This window comes from Dermacentor variabilis, chromosome 1 (assembly GCF_050947875.1).
Source record: "Dermacentor variabilis isolate Ectoservices chromosome 1, ASM5094787v1, whole genome shotgun sequence".
Lineage (NCBI taxonomy): Eukaryota > Metazoa > Arthropoda > Arachnida > Ixodida > Ixodidae > Dermacentor > Dermacentor variabilis.
In genome coordinates this window covers 41,828,838-41,846,480 of record NC_134568.1, presented here as the reverse complement: position 1 = coordinate 41,846,480, position 17,643 = coordinate 41,828,838, and the positions used below count along the sequence as shown (strand labels likewise).

Genomic DNA, 17,643 nt, shown 5'->3' with positions numbered 1-17,643 from the left:
TGCTCAGCTGTGTTTACATTCCTTCTTTGGCCCCTCTCGTTGCTCTCTGAAAGCGAAACGTGGAGTGGTCGCCATAAACAAGACTCCAAACAATTACCTGTCACGCTCTCAAGCCAATGATGCTTCTTGCCGTGATCACTGAGCCATTAGCTATTTATTGCAGCAGGAAAAACAAGATCGAAAATTTTTGTGTCAGTACTCCTTTAAGTTTCCAGAGCCTCTCTTCCTAATGAACCACTCATTTCTCAATTGCACTCAATTCTGACTATAAAGCTTAGTGCTTTTAGACGTCTTAACAATTTTGCTGATTTGTTTGTAGGCCAAATGGTTGCGTTGACTTGTGCGAAGCGTACGGCAGTCAGACCCTCTTTTGTTCGTCTGTTTATGAACAAGATCATGAGGCAGCCTTGCATTCAGATCACTTGAGGTGTACAATAGTGTCGAAGGTATTTAAGTACATAGACGCCCATCTTGTCATCTTCAAAGCTTCAAAAGGTGTAGTGGTCTGAAATAGCAATGCACAACTTCTGTGGTCGACGTCTTCAAGGCGTCGCTGCAACAAAAGGAACTTTTGGTGAACGCTGAACTTGGTCTAGTAGATTTCTTGCTTGCTTTTAGAAGCGATCACAAAGGCTCGAGAGACGCGCTGTGCTCTTAAGAAATTCTGATTCTATTTTGCTCTCCTTACTTATAGCTATAGTAAAATGGGGAATCGTCACTACTACGTTCGAGTGTCATTTGGATCATGCCCATTCTGGAGAAAAAGCAGCGTCACGAATCAAGTGGTTATGCTTATTTTTCGTAGGGTTTCAGAACGAATGCTTGTGCAGCTTGGTCAAGCGGCTTCATATTAACCCCATCAGGGGTTGCAGATACAATTGTACATGCGAAAATAGTCAATCAAAAGCACTGATAGAAATAATGATATTTCAACTGGGTTACATGCATTGTGAAATACTTGCGATTGTAAGTGCGCTGCAAGTTTGAATAATATGTCTTTTTTTTTGTAAGGTGAACTCGAAATTAGACAGCCGGGTGTTTGCTATCGGTGTAGGGGGTTCACTTCCTTTAATTTTTTCCCTCATGTTTTACATTAGGCATATTTTTCAAGCAGCGGGATCGGTACTTCCAAAGTACGCAAGACCCGAAATAGTTGAGGCTCTCATATCCGACAACCATGTAGAGAGTTCGCGCATGGCGTCCACATTCTGTAAACGTGGTGTAGCCCACTGAATGATTGAACATTTCTAATGCGTTTTGCAGCGGTACTATTTTCATGATTCCGAAGGCGAAAGAAACGTAGTTAAAGTAATCTTTCAGTGACAGTAGCATATGACGCCTGAGGGGTAAACTTTAGCACCGGCAACAAAAATTGTAACTAGGAAGGTCTTTCACGCACAGCCATCAGTCTTTATAAGCGCACTCTTCTGACGCTTACCACAGTTACTGTAGTGTCACAACACACGTGCTATAAAGTGGAAGAAGCAAAATTAAAAGGAGCCGTTTTATATTTGCCATAACACTTCCAATCGTACATCACCACACAATAGTGCCCCAGATTTGCAAATGCTAATCTACACTGACTGCCGAGCGATGACTGGGCATGGGCGCAATTGAACGCGGCCTCGGGAACATTGGAATGTTTGGGCTTGGGGCTCGGCGTGAAAGCTCGGTGCGAAACACTCAGAGGAGAGATGAAGTCTGGGCACACAACTTGGCGTTTGGAATTGCACTTCATTTCCTTCGCAGCTCTAGCCACTGTAGTACAGGCGACACTGGTGTCATAAATGTAAGTTGCAGCGCCGTCTGTCCGGCGGTGATCAGGTGCCTACATTTAGGGTTTATAGCTCAGGCTTATGAAAACTGCAGGCGAGGTAGCTGTGCAAGTTTTCTTTTCTACGCTATCATCACTGGGAACTTGGCAATGTGGAAGAAGCAAGCAACTCGTAGAAATTGCGGGAATAGTTTTGCATAAAGTAAGACGAATATCATTTGCGACGTCCTGTTAACCTGTGGGTAATCGTACGTTGGACGAACCGGCAGGCACACGAATGGAAGAGTGCGGGAGAACGGAAATTCAATAAAAGGGAAAGCATGCAGTAATAAGCCTATTACTTTGAGAATCGCCTGGTTTCCCAATGTTCTATGACGTGCGTATAGCGAAGAAATATCCTGACAAGTGTGGCAGGGGAACAGGCTTACATTTACAACGATTCTATTTCACTTCTGAGTGATGATGAACTCAACAACATATCTACGTAGGCCCTATACTTTGCTGAAATGCGGCGAAGGGACGGAGAAATTCTCGGCAAGTCTCGGAAGGTAACATGCGTCTGCCATCAACAACATCCTTTTCTACGCGGTAAAAATGCATGCCAAAAGCTCAGGGTAGTGCTGATATTCGAAACTTTCGAGTAACGGACGGAGTGATGTCCTATTCAATGCGGTCTTCGAATTGAATTGCTACCATTTGTAAACGCAAATATTTTCCGAAAAGTTTTCGAATATTTGAAGCCGTCAACTGTTTTTGTAATAAAACATAAAATCTCAGCTAAAATACATTAAATTTCATCTCCACGAACACAGTGTTCACCTAAACGATGACGACTTGCGCATTATAGCAGGCTACGTCTATGAGATAGCCAGACCTTACCGATTATATACAGCAATAGTTCGCATCCTCCCAAGAATCCTGTACATCCCAACAATGTCTTATTAGGAAAGAATGGCGCCTTCAAGTGGCACCGGCTACTCCTCGTCGCGCGGCAAAGAATACTATTGCCACAACATTGGTAACGGAATGCGGTACAAAACTATCACAAAAACAGTCAGTCAGTAATATCCGAAAGTTCTGTACATGAGTCCAGAGACCCACAGAGTAGGCACGTGTATGCAGTTGCATATATAAACGCATGTGCTTCGTTTCGTCCGCGACATAAAGTTCAGTTTCACAGACGCGTGCACATACCCGTAATTATTCACGTACATAACGTACTACATAAACTTCTGAGACAATAAGCGTAGACTTACATTATACTTGCATCTTTCAGCGGAAAATCCAATATAGATCTATGATACTGGTGGTTTCCAAGAAAACGCTTAAAACGGCAAGCGCTTTTTTCTGAAGCCACCCAGTTGGCCATGTGCCAAGTGTATATTTTTTTAGGGTGAATGACCCTCGATCTAATAGCATTAAATTTGCCCGCAACTATATAAAGCAGTGTTGTTGGGCTTCGTGCGGTGCAGCTTACATGTACTAGGAAATACACTACAAATATCCACAAACTTCAGAGTGTGCAAGCACAAGCACTAAGTACTTGTCTCGGTATCCCCAAAGCTACGTCATCGATTGCGACAGTGGCCATTGCTGGAGACACTTCTTTGACAGTCTATATATATACTGATACCCTGAGAGCACACATCCGACACCTGACTCGGATTCCCTCACACCATCTTGCTTGCTTGCCAGCAAAGAGGCCATATTCTACTTTTGCCAAAGGTGTTATAAGACATCTGTCCTACGTGCATCAGAATTTACACCGAATTTCGTTTTTTCCTCATAAGTAGTTACTGATGGCAGGATTCTTTTACATTGCCGCCACCCATGAAATTAATTCAGCCTGTCTGACTTTCCGCTTGACGTTCTTTGTTGCTGTTTTGCCCACCCTTCAGGCCGCATACTTGCTGGTAAGCTTCCTAGTTCTTTTCCTCCACTGTGAATCAATGTTATTTTCTGTACAAGTACCTGGACACTCTACCAGCCCATTTACATTCTTCCATATTCCTCAGTCGTTCTTCATAATCAACTTTACTATGAGCTTCCCTCACTTCTCAACCTTGTCCATCCTCCGTTGGAGTAGAGCGCCCCCTGCTACCAACGCGCGATGAAAGACTGCGCGCTTTCTCCCCGCCTTCTTCCCGTGCGCGCGCTAGTTCGAGCCGCCATCCTTCTCGGCTCACATTTGCACGCTTTCATTCACACCCATAGCATACGGCGAGCGGCCGCAATGTCATCGCACTTGCACTTTATACGGAACATCACGGTGACGGCGACATGCACACCGATGGTGTAAATGCGCCGGGAGTTTTCATATAATTCCCATTGCAGTAAAACAATAATTCGGTGCTTTCAAACTGTTGATCAAACTAGGTATTTTTGCTGAGGCGACCGGGTCACTGTTTCAGGAGCAAGCAGTCTTCACTACGTGAAAGAGGATAGTTTAATCTCTCCCTTTTTTTTATTTGTGAACCCGATTCGCAGTTCCATCCGCTGAAGCGTTTCCAGGAATAGTGCAGTGAGTTAGCATCCACTGAAATGCTGCAACGTAATTAGTAGCACTTGCTTCTGTTAGCTCTTTCAGCGTTTCGTATAATAAATATGTATTCAAAAAATTATTGTTCATGCATTTTAGCGAGGCGGATTTGGCTTAAGAATCACTGCGTGCTGTCTATTGATGCTGTGAAGCGGAACGCCTATAGTATAGGGAAAAGTTCAGCGATAGTAGAAAATGAGAGCACACATGGCCTCTGCAGAGTATAAAATGAACAACTGGAAGAGCTCCGCCCTTAAGAGGAAGCTTTAGCTCGAGTGCTCCTATCTAAATACATGTAAAAGGAGAATTCGTTTTTCTCGGCAACCACTGCACCAAAATTGACGAGGTTTGTTGCATTTAAAAGACAAACTTAAAATCTAGTAACTGCTGATTTCGAATTTTTGAGTTAGGTCGTCAATCTTTTTTAAAAATTGGCGAAAATCAAAAATTTTCAAAAAACGAAACTATCAAGTTTACAACTCTGTAACTCAACCACTAAAGATTATAATACCATTCTGTGAATTGCATCTAAAAGTACATCCATAGCGGACTAAATTGATATGTTACACATGAATATAAAAAAATTTAATCATAGGGAAATACAACTTTTGTAAAACCGTTGTAACCAACGTAACAAATTCATGTAAGATGTAAAATGACATATTGAATTTGTCCGCTTTGAATGATCTAATGGATGCCGTTTACAGAACCGCGATATCAGTTCTTGATGCATAGCTATCAATTTGTAAACTTCGTGCTTCTATTTTTTCCAAGCGGTCAAATATTTGAAAATTGTTTTAGAAAAATTCAAGCCATAAATCGAAATTCCGCTTCCAACAGTCACTAGAATTTAACTTTCTCTTTCAAATGCAACAAATTTCATCAAAATCGGGCTAAAATTTCATCAAACCGAGCTAAAGCTTCCTCTTAAGACGAAGCTTTAGCTCGGGCCCAACTCCGACGCGGCCTATTAAAATACATGTAAAAACGCAAAAACGATTTTCTGAGATAACCCCTGGACCGATTTTAATGAAATTTGTTGAATTTGACAGGGAAAGTGAAATTCTAGTGACTGTTGGTCACGGAATTTCTATTTAGGCCCTGAATTTTGTTAAAAAGATTTTCAAAAATTCGAAAGTTTGAAAAAAATAGAAGCATGAAGTTCACAAATTCATAACTCTGCATCAAGAGCAGATATTGCGTTTCTGTAAGCGAGATCCATCAGATCATTGAAAGCGGACAAATTCGATACGTCATTTTATATCTTACGTGAATTTGTTACGTTGTTTACAAGGGTTCTGCAAAATCTATATTTCCATTTTACAATATTATTTTACATTCATGTGTAACCTATCAATTTTGTCCGCTTTAAATGTACTATTAGATGCAGTTCACGGAATTGTATTATCAATTTTCGTTGCTGAGGTATAGAGTTGTAAACTTGATAGTTTCGTTTTTTGAAAATTTTCAATTTTTGCCAATTTTTAATAAAAAATTGACGACCTAAATCGAAAATCCGAAACCAACAGTCACTAGATCTTAAGTTTTTCTTTTAAATGCAGCAAACCTCGTCAAATTTGGTGCTGTGGTGGCCGAGAAAAACGAATTCTGCTTTTACATGTATTTAGAAAGGAGCACCCGAGCTTAAGCTTCCTCTTAAGTTTTGAGGTTGGCTGGCTGGCTTTGGCTGGATGAATAATGCCGGAGTTTCAGGTAAATTTGAAGGACTTGAGCTTTGAAAGCATCGTGGTGCCAGGAGATTATGCACTGGTATGTGTGCTAGTTTCGCTGTAGTTATCTTGCTACTATAAAGAGGTTAAATGCGGGGGTGTAGCTCAGAGGTAGAGTGCTCGTTTCGCATGCGAGAAGTCCCGGGTTCAAACCCCGGCACCTCCATTTTTTTTCCTTTCCGAAAGTGTGGTTTTTTTTACCTTACGCTGTAGAAAAGCAGCCTTCTGTTAGCGTATTTCACCATAGTGAGCTACTGTTTAGCACTTCTGTCGTACAAAACAGGGTTACTGCACACCAACTGTCCCAGACGATTTACTCGTGCGTCTCAGATTTTCTTGTAAAAAAAACATGGTTACTTACTACCTTACTCGAAGTCATTTTCTAGTATACTGTGTTTCCCAGCTAACGTTAGCCAAGCCGTTCAACGAAGCAAATTATTCAAAAAACACAGTTCGAGATGCAGTTATAAGAACTGCTGTGTTAACTCGTCAGTGTCTATGAACACCAAACATCGTAGATCTTATAATCGTAGTTTGTACCGTGTTTTTTGAAATATTTTATTTTATTGAACATATTGGATAACGTTAGCTGGGGCGCGGCGGCCGCATTTCGATGGGGGCGAAATCCGAAAACACCCGTGTACTTAGATTTAGGTGCACGTTAAAAAACCCCAGGTGGTCGAAATTTTCGGAGTTCCCCACTACGGGGTGCCTCATAGTCCGAAAGTGGTTTTGGCACGTAAAACCCCATACTTCTTTAACGTTAGCTGGGATACCTTATATGTTTTTCTGTAACGTGATATTTTCCTTAAGCTTATTAAAGTACTTGAAACATGGTTCCGCTCGAAAATTAATACCAAACTTATTTTAGTGCAAAATGCTGCCCTACTTCGTCCGCTGAACCTACAATGATTTATCTTCAATACTGTCACGTTTTAGCGACGGTAATGAACTACAGTGTGCAACGCAAGTTACGAAACTAACTGTTCACTGGACGAACCTGCGCCCAGCAAAAAAAAAATTATTGCTCAGCACATTGAGAGTGGAGAGCACACTCGCCAATCGTCGAAATCTGGTTCTGTGGGTCAAGCACGTCTGCTTTTGTACATCACTTGTCCAAGATGGCGGCGTAGTTGCTGGTGGCTGCATGCCTTTCAGAAAGTACTGCACAATTCGTATCGCAAATTCAATCTGATTACACGGTTGGGTGAACGATAGCCAACAGATAAAATCAGCGATAATATATCTAGCCGATACAGAAACGTCCGTTGCGCGTCTTGGGCTGAGCGATAACACTGTAACAAAAATTATCTCGAGAACGGTCACCAAAAACATAAACAATTTAAGCACATGTCAATATGCACTGGTCTTTATGGGAAGCTTCAGTTGGAAACGCAGCTTAAGGAGCTAGAAATGTTGAAAAAATCTCGCCAAGTTGGCTATGCTTCACTGGCGAAATACCTACTCATTTGTTCATCGTAATTATTTTACTTCACTGTCCTAGGGCTGTACTTCAAGTTAAAATTGATGGCGCCAGTACAATTTACGAACTTTTGGCAAAAGTATGACAAACGTGCCAAAATGTTGGTTTTCCTTCAGTTTTAGGCCTGATTTTCGCAACGAGGCGCTCCATCTGAAAATATCATAGAAAGCGCATAAGATAGCTTGTTTTTTGGCGTTTCTTTTATGTAATTACCTCATTTTTATGTTTATTTTAGGGGAGATATAACTTTCTTTAATTTGGAAACCTTGCTCGGCATAGTTCCGTACAAGTTCACCGCTCCGCAAATTGGCTGTTGTGTGTCAGACAGTCAAAACGAGCAGCGTGGGACTTCAGCACTTGAGTGTTGTTTTCCAGTCCAAAAACTATTATCAATGGCATCTTTGCCTTTTCTTCCTGACTTACATCCCACAGCCGGTCAGAAACTGGAAGGTTAGGCGAGTGCTACCGGAGATTGCTTCTTTTATCAAAGCCCACTTTTTTTCTTTTTTTCTTACATTACAATTGACACGCTTCTCTGAAAAGATTCGCAAAAAGAGCCCAGAGTGCGCATGCCGGAGATTTCTGGTGCACATGGCGTGCTTATCCCGCAAGTACATGTAGAGAGCGGTCAAGCAATGCCGGCTTTGCTATTCGGCTGGCAAATGAGAAAAAGAAAGAAAACATGCGGATCCCACACGCTATGGGGGTCGGTTTACACGAACCTGTCATTAGTGTTTGCAAAGAACAATGTTCTAGTTTATCAACCATTTGCAAGCATACAGCAAATGATAAGCGGGAACCGACTCGCTCGACAGGAACTTGTGGCTCTTGATCATGCGCATCCTACGCATGATTACGAAGAAATTGCGGCGATGACGCTGGATGGACAACGTCATGACGACAATGACATGACAGCGGAATCACTGCGACAAAATGATGATGATTGAACGGCCACGAAGACATGACAACGAAGCTGCGAGGACGATGAAATGACGAGGGCAGGACTATACTGATATGACCACATTGAAATCGCTACAAACAAAATGACGCCGACGAAGCGACCACGACGGCATGATGACGACAGTATGGCGATGACACTATGACAACAATGACACACATATAACGAGTCTGGAATAACGATCCTGGCATGACGACAACGGGAGGATAACGCTGGAGCGACGGCGATGGTATGATGACGACAGCGTGATAGCGATGGCATGACGAAGAAGCTGGAATGACGATGACGGCATGATGATGCTGGAATTACAACGAATGTGTGACGATAACGGCGTGACGACGAACGCATCGCTACGATAAGCCAGTAGCATCAGCGAACTGTCAACCGCTTCAGCATCGTGAAGGTGTCAGCACGCCCCACCGGACCAGCGGTGATGGCATTGCGTGACATGCATGGTTGACGAAGAATGCGCGGTTGTAAAGCGGTGTTTTCTGGATGCTGCTCGACCGCGGATCACGATGACGGGATCAAGAAGCTCCTGTGAAAGCAAGTGTAACGGCCATTGCTAGCCGCTCAAGACGACTGTCAAACGAACCAGTTAATTGATTGTCCATTCAATCAGCCGATATGGGTCAAGTGAGGCAAGTTTGAACCCCTTCTTCAGCAAGTGGTTCCCTCCTGTCTCTGGGGTAGTTAACTGCTTGGGCCGGTGGGTATTCCCACATTGTGTTTAGTGAACAAAGGTAATATGTAATTGCGCGTGGCCATCTCTTGAAGGCGGAGTCTTCGGTTACTTTAGATGCTCCGATTAGAGGAAGGTGTACCTGTCGGTTTCTCTGACCTACAGATATAGGTAGGGCAGAGGGGATTCAGGTAGACATTTTTCGGCTCCTTCGGTGTACATCAGTTCAGTCACGCCAGAGTGTTGCGAAGTAACCTTGTCTATTCCTGGTGTAAATTATATTCCTTCATTCCCGATGAGAAGCTGCTCCTCTTTTCAACGTCGTCTTTGGTGTGGATAAGGCAGACGACGGCAAGGCGACATGCCCCCTTTTGATATGCACGACTACAATTCTTACACACGACATTGGGATGACATTGCAGTCCATAGACACTTCGTATAAAGAGCCGCCAGATGAAACGATCAAGAGCTGCAGGAGAAGATGAAATAACAGTCGATTTAATCAAAGATGGAGGAGACATAATACTTGGAAAACATGGAAAACATATCAGGACACATATAAAATCTAGTACAGTTCCATATGTCACATGGTGGCCACATATGATACATAGGAATGAACGGCTTTTTAATGCCACCGCAATGTGGCTCACTGGAATTAGTGAATATGGCGCATAGGAGTTTTTTCGATTGGGCACAGAATGCTCACTGGATTCAGTTCCACATATGCGCGATTGTTCTAAAAAATGGTTAAGTAAATTTCCTGAAAAAAATTTCTCAAGTTTTTACTCTCTTATTTTGACTCGCTAAGAAGCACTGCATGCGTATTCACTAGGCTGGTTGATGAGGTGGGTCGCGCTGCATATGCCAAAGGCGATTTGAAAGAGAAGAGTCTTGCATTTATATATTGTATTGAAGAGAATGACACACTTAGGCTCGCGTGGTCGGACTCCATGGATGGAGAGGGGAAGAAGAAGTAGAAGTAAACAGGCATTCTGGCCGATAGCAGGCTGTCTGCAACTCTGGTTTATGATGGCGCAGGCGCGAAACACGGAGCCACGGGTCTTAATCCCCCTCCCTCCACGACCCTTCTAAGCGCCTGAGTCCGTTCGGGCTCGCTGTCACTACCGCCCGGGGATGGCGTCCAAGCCTCCATGGTGTCAGGATTGGGGGCTGAATCCCATCGCTCGTAACCCGTTGTCAAGATTGGAGTCCGGCATCAATTCGAAGGTAGCTCGCCCATGCCGTTATCCACGCTGAGGACGATGATGAAGGGAAGGACTGCTTCTCATCGAGAACGAGGAAAGGGGTTTATTTACGGTATTTACATGCAGTTCATCAGTCTAGCATGACTGCGAGAGAAAGTACGTCAGTCTAACACGACTGCTTGAGAGAGTGTCTCAGTCCAACGTGACTGCTTAAGTGTGTCGAGCATCCGCACAACAGCAGTTTTTAAACACTCGGTCCTCCCGCGATACAAGGTGACGCGAACGTTCGTTTAGTCATCGTAAACTGCCGCCTCTCCGCGGGACAGTTTACACAGACACATGCACACACACACACACACACGTGTTCACGGTCCGAAACCGACACCACACGAATTTTGTAGAACTCGGAGGGGACCCGGGTAGCACGCCCGGGTAGCCATTGTCCTGCGTCTTAGTCGGCACGTGGGAAGGGGCCTTCGTCGGCGTTCCCGCGGCAACTCCCCCACTCATAGCAGAACAGGGCGGCGTTGTCGTGTTGCGCACAAAGCCTGCTTCGTCGAACTCCTTCAGTCACAACGGCGACGAGGCCAGACCGTAACGGTGGCGGTTTCAGCACAAAGCCTACTTCGTCAAACGCATCCTAGCTAAAGCGACGGAGAGTGGAGGATGCGCGAATTGTTCCCGACACAAAGTCGACTTAGTCGCGCCATGGCCAGTGGTTGGCGGCGGCGTTCGAAGATGAGGTTGCCACCGCTTGCGTAAATGGCTGGCAAACTTGCACTGCAGCTCGCCGTTCTTAACAGCGCCTCCATGTCCCGGAAAATCTCGACTGTCTAGTGCAGATAACCGCTGGGCAGGAAGAGAATGCCTGGTGGCCAGGGGGTGATGCCTTGGCTCGCAGCGACCACTTGTGTAATGTCACCGCCCCAAAACATCCAACAAGGACCACCAACTGCAAAATGAACCCCACAACACGGCTCTACGCCGAGATGACGTACATTGGCTCTCACTTTAGACCCTATAGGCTTCAAAAAAAAATAAGTGCAGAAACAAAAAAAAATGCTGCATTTCGCTATGCCAATTTCTGAAGCAATTTCGTGCTGACAAATTCAGCAATCATGGAGGGAATCTTGCTAAATGAGATGCGATCTTCTTGGCTTAATAAAATTAACACTAGTAACCCTAAAATTTAGGCGGGACCCTCAAACGCAGAATTCAAATTAGCCTGCTCAAACCATTCGCATTGCTATGCAACTTTCCCTTCTTATATCTAACGGAGAAGTTGTACTCTTGGAGATTAAGACTACATCGGAGGAAGCGGCCATTTTTGTGTGACATTTGATTGAGCCACGTCAGAGGACAGTGGTCGGTCTCGAAGATGAACTTCGCTCCGTACATGTAACACGACAACTTCTGGGCGGCCCAAACTAAACAAGCGCATTCCTTCTCTGAAGCGCTGTAGGCTTCCTCTCTTAGATTTACTTTACGGCTGGCATAGAGGATAGGATGCTCCTCGTTATCGTCGCCGACCTGACTAAGTACCACGCCCATACCTCTGTCGCTTGCGTCGCATTGAACTATTAATTCCTTTTTGTAGTCTGGCGCGCGAAGCAATTCAATGCGGTCTTCGAATTGAATTGCTACCATTTGTAAACGCAAATATTTTCCGAAAAGTTTTCGAATATTTGAAGCCGTGAACAGTTTTTGTAATAAAACATAACATCTCAGCTAAAATACATTAAATTTCATCTCCACGAACACAGTGTTGACCTAAACGATGACGACTTGCGCATTATAGCAGGCTTCCTCTATGAGAGAGCCAGACCTTACCGATTATATACAGCAATAGTTCGCATCCTCCCAAGAATGCTGTACATCCGAACAAAGTGCTTATTCGTTCCTAATGTTCGATTTGTGCTTTTTTTATTGGCGTGTCTTATTAGGAAAGAATGGCGCCTTCAAGTGGCACCGGCTACTCCTCGTCGCCCGGCAAAGAATACTATTGCCACAACATTGGTAACGAAATGCGGTACAAAATTATCACAAAAACAGTCAGTCAGTAATATCCAAAAGTTCTATGCATGAGTCCAGGGACCCACAGAAGATGCACGTGTATGCAGTTGCATATATAAACGCATGTGCTTCGTTTCATCCGCGACATAAAGTTCAGTTTCACAGACGAGTGTACAGACCCGTAATTATACCCGTACATAACATACTAAATAAACTTTTGAGAAAATAAGCATAGACTTGCATTGTACGTGTATCTTTCAGCGGAAAATACAATATAGATCTAAGATACTGGTGGTTTCCAAGAAAACGCTTAAAACGGCAAGCGCTTTTTTCTGAAGCCACCCAGTTGGCCATGTGCCAAGTGTATATTTCTTTAGGGTGAATGACCCTCGATCTAATAGAATTAAATTTGCCCGCAACTATATAAAGCACTGTTTTTGGGCATCGTGCAGTGCAGCTTACATGTGCTAGGAAATACTTGCACTACAAATATCCGCAAACTTCAGAGTGTGCAAGCACAAGCACTAAGAACTTGTCTCGGTCTCCCCAAAACTACGTCATCGATTGCGACAGTGGCCATTGCTGGAGACACTCCTTTGACAGTCTACATAGATACTGATATCCTTAGAGAACATATCCGACACCTGACTCGGATTCCCTCACACCATCTTGCTTGCTTGCCAGCAAAGAGGCCATATTCTACTTTTGCCAAAGGTGTTATAAGACATCAGTCCTACGTGCCATCAGAATTTACGCCGAATTTCGTTTTTTCCTCTTAAGTAGTTACTCATGGCAGGATTCTTTTACATTGCCGCCACCCATGAGATTAATTCAGCCTGTCTGACTTTCCGCTTGACGTTCTTTGTTGCTGTTTTGCCCACCCTACAGGCCGCATACTTGCTGGTAAGCTTCCTAGTTCTTTTCCTCCACTGTGAATCAATGTTATTTTCTGTACAAGTACCTGAACACTCTACCAGTCCATTTACATTCTTCCATATTCCTCAGTCGTTCTTCATAATCAACTTTACTATGAGCTTCCCTCACTTCTCAACCTTGTCCATCCTCCGTTGGAGTAGAGCGCCCCCTGCTACCAACGCTCGATGAAAGACTGCGCGCTTTCTCCCCGCCTTCTTCCCGTTCGCGCGCTAGTTCGAGCCGCCATCCTTCTCGGCTCACATTTGCACGCTTTCATTCGCACCCATAGCATACGGCGAGCGGCCGCAATGTCATCGCACTTGCACTTTATACGGAACATCACGGTGACGGCGACATGCACACCGATGGTGTAAATGCGCCGGGAGTTTTCATATAATTCCCATTGCAGTAAAACAATAATTCGGTGCTTTCAAACTGTTGATCAAACTAGGTATTTTTGCTGAAGCGACCGGGTCACTGTTTCAGGAGCAAGCAGTCTTCACTACGTGAAAGAGGATAGTTTAATCTCTCCCTTTTTTTTTTTATTTGGGAACCCGATTCGCAGTTCCATCCGCTGAAGCGTTTCCAGGAATAGTGCAGTGAGTTAGCATCCACTGAAATGCTGCAACGTAATTAGTAGCACTTGCTTCTGTTAGCTCTTTCAGCGTTTCGTATAATAAATATGTATTCAAAAAATTATTGTTCATGCATTTTAGCGAGGCGGATTTGGCTTAAGAATCACTGCGTGCTGTCTATTGATGCTGTGAAGCGGAACGCCAATAGTATAGGGAAAAGTTCAGCGATAGTAGAAAATGAGAGCACACGTGGCCTCTGCAGAGTATAAAATGAACAACTGGAAGAGCTCCGCCCTTAAGAGGAAGCTTTAGCTCGAGTGCTCCTATCTAAATACATGTAAAAGGAGAATTCGTTTTTCTCGGCAACCACTGCACCAAAATTGACGAGGTTTGTTGCATTTAAAAGACAAACTTAAAATCTAGTGACTGTTGGTTTCGAATTTTTGAGTTAGGTCGTCAATCTTTTATTAAAAATTGGCGAAAATCAAAAATTTTCAAAAAACGACACTATCAAGTTTACAACTCTGTAACTCAACCACTAAAGATTATAATACAATTCTGTGAATTGCATCTAAAAGTACGTCCATAGCGGACTAAATTGATATGTTACACATGAATATAAAAAAATTTAATCATAGGGAAATACAACTTTTGTAAAACCGTTGTAACCAACGTAACAAATTCATGTAAGATGTAAAATGACATATTGAATTTGTCCGCTTTGAATGATCGAATGGATGCCGTTTACAGAACCGCGATATCAGTTCTTGATGCATAGCTATCAATTTGTAAACTTCGTGCTTCTATTTTTTCCAAGCGGTCAAATATTTGAAAATTCTTTTAGAAAAATTCAAGCCATAAATCGAAATTCCGCTTCCAACAGTAACTAGAATTTAACTTTCTCTTTCAAATGCAACAAATTTCATCAAAATCGGGCTAAAATTTCATCAAACCGAGCTTGATGAAAGAAGCTTTAGCTCGGGCCCAACTCCGACGCGGCCTATTCAAATACATGTAAAAACGCAAAAACGATTTTCTGAGATAACCCCTGGACCGATTTTAATGAAATTTGTTGAATTTGACAGGGAAAGTGAAATTCTAGTGACTGTTGGTCACGGAATTTCTATTTAGGCCCTGAATTTTGTTAAAAAGATTTTCAAAAATTCGAAAGTTTGAAAAAAATAGAAGCATGAAGTTCACAAATTCATAACTCTGCATCAAGAGCAGATATTGCGGTTCTGTAAGCGAGATCCATCAGATCATTGAAAGCGGACAAATTCGGTACGTCATTTTATATCTTACGTGAATTTGTTACGTTGTTTACAAGGGTTCTGCAAAACCTATATTTCCATTTTACAATATTATTTTACATTCATGTGTAACCTATCAATTTTGTCCGCTTTAAATGTACTATTAGATGCAGTTCACGAAATTGTATTATCAATTTTCGTTGCTGAGGTATAGAGTTGTAAACTTGATAGTTTCGTTTTTTGAAAATTTTCATTTTTTGCCAATTTTTAATAAAAAATTGACGACCTAAATCAAAAATCCGAAACCAACAGTCACTAGATCTTAAGTTTTTCTTTTAAATGCAGCAAAGCTCGTCAAATTTGGTGCTGTGGTGGCCGAGAAAAACGAATTCTGCTTTTACATGTATTTAGATAGGAGCACCCGAGCTAAAACTTCCTCTTAAGTTTTGAGGTTGGCTGGCTGGCTTTGGCTGGATGAATAATGCCGGAGTTTCAGGTAAATTTGAAGGACTTGAGCTTTGAAAGCATCGTGGTGCCAGGAGATTATGCACTGGTATGTGTGCTAGTTTCGCTGTAGTTATCTTGCTACTATAAAGAGATTAAATGCATAAAGAGAAAAAAAAAGGGGGGGGGGGTGTAGCTCAGAGGTAGAGTGCTCGTTTCGCATGCGTGAAGTCCCGGGTTCAAACCCCGGCACCTCCATTTTTTTTCCTTTCCGAAAGTGGTGTTTTTTTAACCTTACGCTGTAGAAAAGCAGCCTTCTGTTAGCGTATTTCACCATAGTGAGCTACTGTTTAGCACTTCTGTCGTACAAAACAGGGTTACTGCACACCAACTGTCCCAGACGATTTACTCGTGCGTCTCAGATTTTCTTGTAAAAAAAACATGGTTACTTACTACCTTACTCGAGGTCATTTTCTAGTATACTGTGTTTTCCAGCTAACGTTAGCCAAGCCGTTCAACGAAGCAAATTATTCAAAAAACACAGTGCGAGATGCAGTTATAAGAACTGCGGTGTTAACTCGTCAGTGTCTATGAACACCAAACATCGTAGATTTTATAATCGTAGTTTGTACCGTGTTTTTTGAAATATTTTATTTTATTGAACATATTGGATAACGTTAGCTGGGGCGCGGCGGCCGCATTTCGATGGGGGCGAAATCCGAAAACACCCGTGTACTTAGATTTAGGTGCACGTTAAAGAACCCCAGGTGGTCGAAATTTTCGGAGTTCCCCACTACGGGGTGCCTCATAGTCCGAAAGTGGTTTTGGCACGTAAAACCCCATACTTCTTTAACGTTAGCGGGGATACCTTATATGTTTTTGTGTAACGTGATATTTTCCTTAAGCTTATTAAAGTACTTGAAACATGGTTCCGCTAGAAAATTAATACCAAACTTATTTTAGTGCACAATGCTGCCCTACTTCGTCCGCTGAACCTACAATGATTTATCTTCAATACTGTCCCGTTTTAGTGACGGTAATGAACTACAGTGTGCAACGCAAGTTACGAAACTAACTGTTCACTGGACGAACCTGCGCCCAGCAAAAAAAAAATTATTGCTCAGCACATTGAGAGTGGAGAGCACACTCGCCAATCGTCGAAATCTGGTTCTGTGGGTCAAGCACGTCTGCTTTTGTACATCACTTGTCCAAGATGGCGGCGTAGTTGCTGGTGGCTGCATGCCTTTCAGAAAGTACTGCACAATTCGTATCGCAAATTCAATCTGATTACACGGTTGGGTGAACGATAGCCAACAGATAAAATCAGCGATAATATATCTAGCCGATACAGAAACGTCCGTTGCGCGTCTTGGGCTGAGCGATAACACTGTAACAAAAATTATCTCGAGAACGGTCACCAAAAACATAAACAATTTAAGCACATGTCAATATGCACTGGTCTTTATGGGAAGCTTCAGTTGGAAACGCAGCTTAAGGAGCTAGAAATGTTGAAAAAATCTCGCCAAGTTGGCTATGCTTCACTGGCGAAATACCTACTCATTTGTTCATCGTAATTATTTTACTTCACTGTCCTAGGGCTGTACTTCAAGTTAAAATTGATGGCGCCAGTACAATTTACGAACTTTTGGCAAAAGTATGACAAACGTGCCAAAATGTTGGTTTTCCTTCAGTTTTAGGCCTGATTTTCGCAACGAGGCGCTCCATCTGAAAATATCATAGAAAGCGCATAAGATAGCTTGTTTTTTGGCGTTTCTTTTATGTAATTACCTCATTTTTATGTTTATTTTAGGGGAGATATAACTTTCTTTAATTTGGAAACCTTGCTCGGCATAGTTCCGTACAAGTTCACCGCTCCGCAAATTGGCTGTTGTGTGTCAGACAGTCAAAACGAGCAGCGTGGGACTTCAGCACTTGAGTGTTGTTTTCCAGTCCAAAAACTATTATCAATGGCATCTTTGCCTTTTCTTCCTGACTTACATCCCACAGCCGGTCAGAAACTGGAAGGTTAGGCGAGTGCTACCGGAGATTGCTTCTTTTATCAAAGCCCACATTTT

General features: G+C 42.9%; 2 non-coding genes across 2 annotated transcripts; both read left to right on the top strand.

Moving 5' to 3' along the window:
• The first annotated feature begins 6,137 nt into the window (after positions 1-6,137).
• On the top strand, positions 6,138-6,209 carry TRNAA-CGC (transfer RNA alanine (anticodon CGC)). The gene has a single exon. It is a non-coding gene; the product is annotated as a tRNA-Ala (tRNA).
• A 9,545-nt stretch (positions 6,210-15,754) lies between these two features.
• On the top strand, positions 15,755-15,826 carry TRNAA-CGC (transfer RNA alanine (anticodon CGC)). Its single transcript has one exon. It is a non-coding gene; the product is annotated as a tRNA-Ala (tRNA).
• The last annotated feature ends 1,817 nt before the right edge of the window (positions 15,827-17,643 follow it).